Below are 4453 nucleotides of genomic sequence, written 5' to 3' on the forward strand. Positions count from 1 at the left end.
GTTGTTTTTTCGCTCACCTGTGTGTGTCCAGAGCTTGCATTCACACTCATATATTTCATTCTCTGGGTCAGCTACAACCTGGAATTCATGCTTTGACCAGGAAAATCTTTCTTCATCATCATGGCCAGGCTTGTTGTGGTAGTACACAAGGTACTTAGTTGGCTCTGCTGTACGCTTCGCGCGGAATAGTGTTGCCTTTCTCATCCTATTCCTCATCTTGGTGTACACGGCTCTCGTGTGCTTGATGGACATGTCTTCCTCGTAGCCGTAAGTTGTTTTTGTCACAGGATTGGTCTGCACATGTCAAAAAGTGAGGTATTAGTCGAAGTAGAGTCATGGGTTTCATTTTTTAAAAATTCAAAGTGCACATGTTGAAGGTAAAACAGAACATGATGGGGGTGTTTTGTACTTGTCATCTTACCATGCTGGTCATTGTTTGCTCATTCTCCTTCTGCATCCGAGTTTGTATGCAAGCATTGACCCGCCTAGCAAACTTGTGTAGGTTCTGGGTCCCCTTGACAAACCCTTTCTTTAGCACGTGGTTCATGCTCTCGCTTCATTGTGTGGAAGTCATTCTAGCACTGAAAATGTTCTTGTAATATGCTGAAATTCACATCTTCCTATCACTCCAGAGCTGCATCATCATCTGGTCGTTCTCCAGTTTGTACTTGTGCACGAGTTTAGCCCATGCATCTTCAAACTCCGTTGGCATCAGCGGCCAGTTTAATATAGCTGTGAACTCCTCTTTGAATGTTTTATACTTTTTGTACAGCAACACGAGGTATTCCCTGTACTTCTTCAAGATGTGCCAACGACATAGCTTGTGGACGGTGTTTGGAAATGATTGTGGTATAGCATTCGCCATCGATGGGCATTGGTCTGCATGTATTAAAAAAATGAAACTTCATTCTTTTTTTGTACTGATGGTGAACTTATGTTGTACAAGTACTTGAACTTCATATGCAACAATATGACTATCTAAAAATGGCACATGTATTTTTTCTTACATTAGTGTTCTTGAACTTCTGTGGTACCAGTGCTTGAACTTCACATGCAGCAGTGGGACTACCTAGTAGTGTCACACTCAAATTTTTCTCACAGCAGTGTTCTTGAACTTCTGTGGTACCAGTGCTTGAACTTCACATAAATAACTATATTTTTCTAAACATGTTACATGTTTTTTTATTTTACATCTTTCTGTCCTTAAACTTCTATGATTCCTGTACTTGAACTTCACATTCATGACCAGTTTTTTTCTAAACATGTGACAGGTAATTTTGCTTTCTTCTACTGTTAGTTGGACTTATGTGCTAACAGTGGTTCAACTGCTTGCTGTATATTATTTTCAGATAAAACCAAATATACCCAATACAGACCCATAGACTAAAAAGATGATGAAACTTGAGGAGTTTTTTTATTTGAACTCACCTGTTAGAATGCAAGTTGGGTGCTTGTTGTTCATGCACCGTAGAAATGTATCGAACATCCACTTGAATGACTTTGCATCTTCGTCTCTTATCAGGGCAACAGCAAATATCGTTGACTGCAAGTGATGGTTTGTTCCAACAAACACTCCCATGGGCATATGAAATCTGTTGGTCTTGTAAGTCGTGTCGAATGTTACGCAATCGCCAAAGTCTTGATAGGCTCCTCGGCAGCTTGCATTGGACCAGAAAATGTTTTTAATTGACTTGTCCTTGTCCACTTGGATGTCATATAAAAACTCATCATTTATCATCTTCATGTCTTTGAAGAATGAAACAAGTTTAAATACATCATCCAAATCATCTTTCCTTGCATTCATGGCTTTCCTGCAAATCACATGCAAACATGCATTTGTTTATTTTTTGCTAGCAAAGGATTGTGAGCTAGGATGCTATTTTTACATTGTAGTATGTTGGTGTTTGAGTACTTACTGGTTTAGCAGGTCTCGTCCGGTCATGCTTAGGAAGTAGCTTCCATCTTCATTTTCAGATAGCATGGACATGATTGTTGTGTGCTTGATGGTACTGCAAGAGCTTTACGTACTCCAAAATAGTGGGGTCATAATTCTTGTGTGAGTGCAAAAACACCAGCATGTCATCAGTTTGCATGAGCTGGTGATTATGATTGTACTCAATGTCCACTGCCACGCATGTGCCGTCCTCCTGCACCTTCACCCTCATTCTTGCATTGCAGCCCGTCCTCTACGATGTTTTGTTTCGCTTCCTGCTGGCCTCTGAAACTGAAGATGTGTGTATCCCTTGGAAGGCGCAAACAAAATACTTGTGGTTGTCATTTCCACCCATCTTCCTGATTCCAAAACCAGCGTGTCTGGCGTATCTGTTATAAAATTCCCTTGCTTTCTCTACATCTTTGAATCACATCTTTAGTCTTGGTATTAGATAATCCGGTAGATCTGGCGTCTGCAGAAAAAGAAAGAAAAAAAATCCAAATAGCACCTTAAATGCAGTTTATGAACTTGTTATTCTGGAGGGAGCAGAAAATTTGCAGATAATACAAGATGCGTATATAAATATTTTTTGTTTCACTTACGTGCGTGTATGATCGCAACTCCGCCGGTGTCGGCTGCTATCCCTCTAGGATGGGGCATGGAGGAGTAATCATAGCAGGATGCAGCAGTGGATCACGAGGAGGAAGGAGGGCTGAAGATGGCCTCTCTCTTGTTTGCGTCCTTTTTGCTTGAGGTGGTTGTGGAGGTATTGCGATCCTGGTCTTGGTTTGCTCTTTTGTTCTGTGAAGCAATCCATCTACCTTTTGCCCTGTACAATTCTGACTTGTAGCATCAGCAGCAGGATCAAACGGTGGTAGTGTGCAGATCACTCTCCTCCGTGTGTGTGTTGCTGTTGGATTTGTCCTGGGATCCGGTTTAGTTGCTTCGCTTTGGCATTGATGAGGCACACCAGGATAACCTCCAGAGTTACACGCAGAACTTGAGCTAACCCCCTCCTCCATCGGCGTGCTTGGGAGTCTGCTGGTGGATACAAAGAATCCACGGGGGATTTCCGGCGTCACCCAATTAGGTGGAGGCGCAAACTTGTGCGGATAGGGCTGTGACCCAGCTTCTCGTGAGTATCCGTGTGTTTCGGGTGTCGTCCATTTTTTGTCTGGAGCAGGTTGGTAATGCTGTTGGTGCGTTTGAGGTGTGACCCATTGAGAGGGTGGTGCAACGCGTACAGGCTTTGCATTGTGTACTTGCTGCTGGGAACTTCTAAGCTTCTTCATGCGTCTCTCGTCTTGCTGATATAAAAGGAAAAAATGTGTGTTAGCACACAAGTTATATCTGCATATACCTTCATAACTGAACTTAGCATTATTCACAGACTGAACTTCTCATATAAAAGTGGTGAGAGACATCACACTATGCACTGAAGTGAGCATTTGCCAATGCCTTTGTACCTGAACTGAGCACCCTTCACAGAATGAACTTCAAATCCTGTTTTTTAATTCTGCAATATTAGATTACTTATATGTACCTGAACTGAGCACTCTCCACAACCTGAACTTCTTGTTTTGCAAAGGGGAAATACTGTCTACAGTTAAAAAACCTAAATCTTCATGAGTTTGAATGGTTGGACTGCTAGTGCATACCAAGCTGACCTTCATGTGATATCACATGCATGTTCTATTTTCCTTTTTTTTGCACAGAACTAGATACATTCCAACCTGAACTCTAGCAACTTACTAGTTGAACTTCACATTGCTTTTCCACATGTGAATGCAGGCAGATTTTTAAAAAGCTTTTGTAGCCTGGACTGAGGCTCACACACTACCTGAACTTCACATGGCTGTAAGCATGGAGATTTTACAATGCTGTTTTGTAGCCTGGACTGAGGCTCACACACTACCTGAACTTCACATGGCTGTAAGCAAATAACAAACCGAAAGAAGGAAGAAGTTCAACCATACCCTGGCTAGAAGTTCAGCCAACCTTTTTCCAGCAGCTGATAGGCCACCTTGAGAACAATTCATCGTGGACGTAGGAGAGGAATTCCATGGCAGTCCATGTGTTGCAGGGGGCACGAAGTTCATCTGCACGAAGCAAGAAGGTCAGAGAAGGCAATATTGAAGAAGAAGGCAAAATTGGGAGGAAGTTCATGTACCGTTGCCGCTGAATTTGAGGGCGCAGCAGATGGCGCCTCCGCGGAGGAGTTGCTCCGTTGGTCGCGCCGCTCGCGGTAGCTTGCATCGGGGCCGTCATCTGGTCTGCCAAGGCTTCGGGCAGTGGTGATGGGACGAGGATGCGGCTTCCTGCAGTCCATGGCGGCTTCGCCGCGTCCAGGCGACGCAGGCTCCCTCGCGCCGGCGTCCGCCGTCGCTCGCTCGCCCGTGCCGGTGGCCGGCCAGGAGCTGGAGACGGAGGTGAGGCGGCGGACCCGGCCGGCCAGGAGCTGGGGAAGGAGGGGAGGCGGTGGATCCGGCCGGTCAGGAGCTGGGGAAGGAGGGGGGGCGG

This window comes from Triticum dicoccoides, chromosome 5B, assembly GCF_002162155.2.
Source record: "Triticum dicoccoides isolate Atlit2015 ecotype Zavitan chromosome 5B, WEW_v2.0, whole genome shotgun sequence".
NCBI lineage: Eukaryota > Viridiplantae > Streptophyta > Magnoliopsida > Poales > Poaceae > Triticum > Triticum dicoccoides.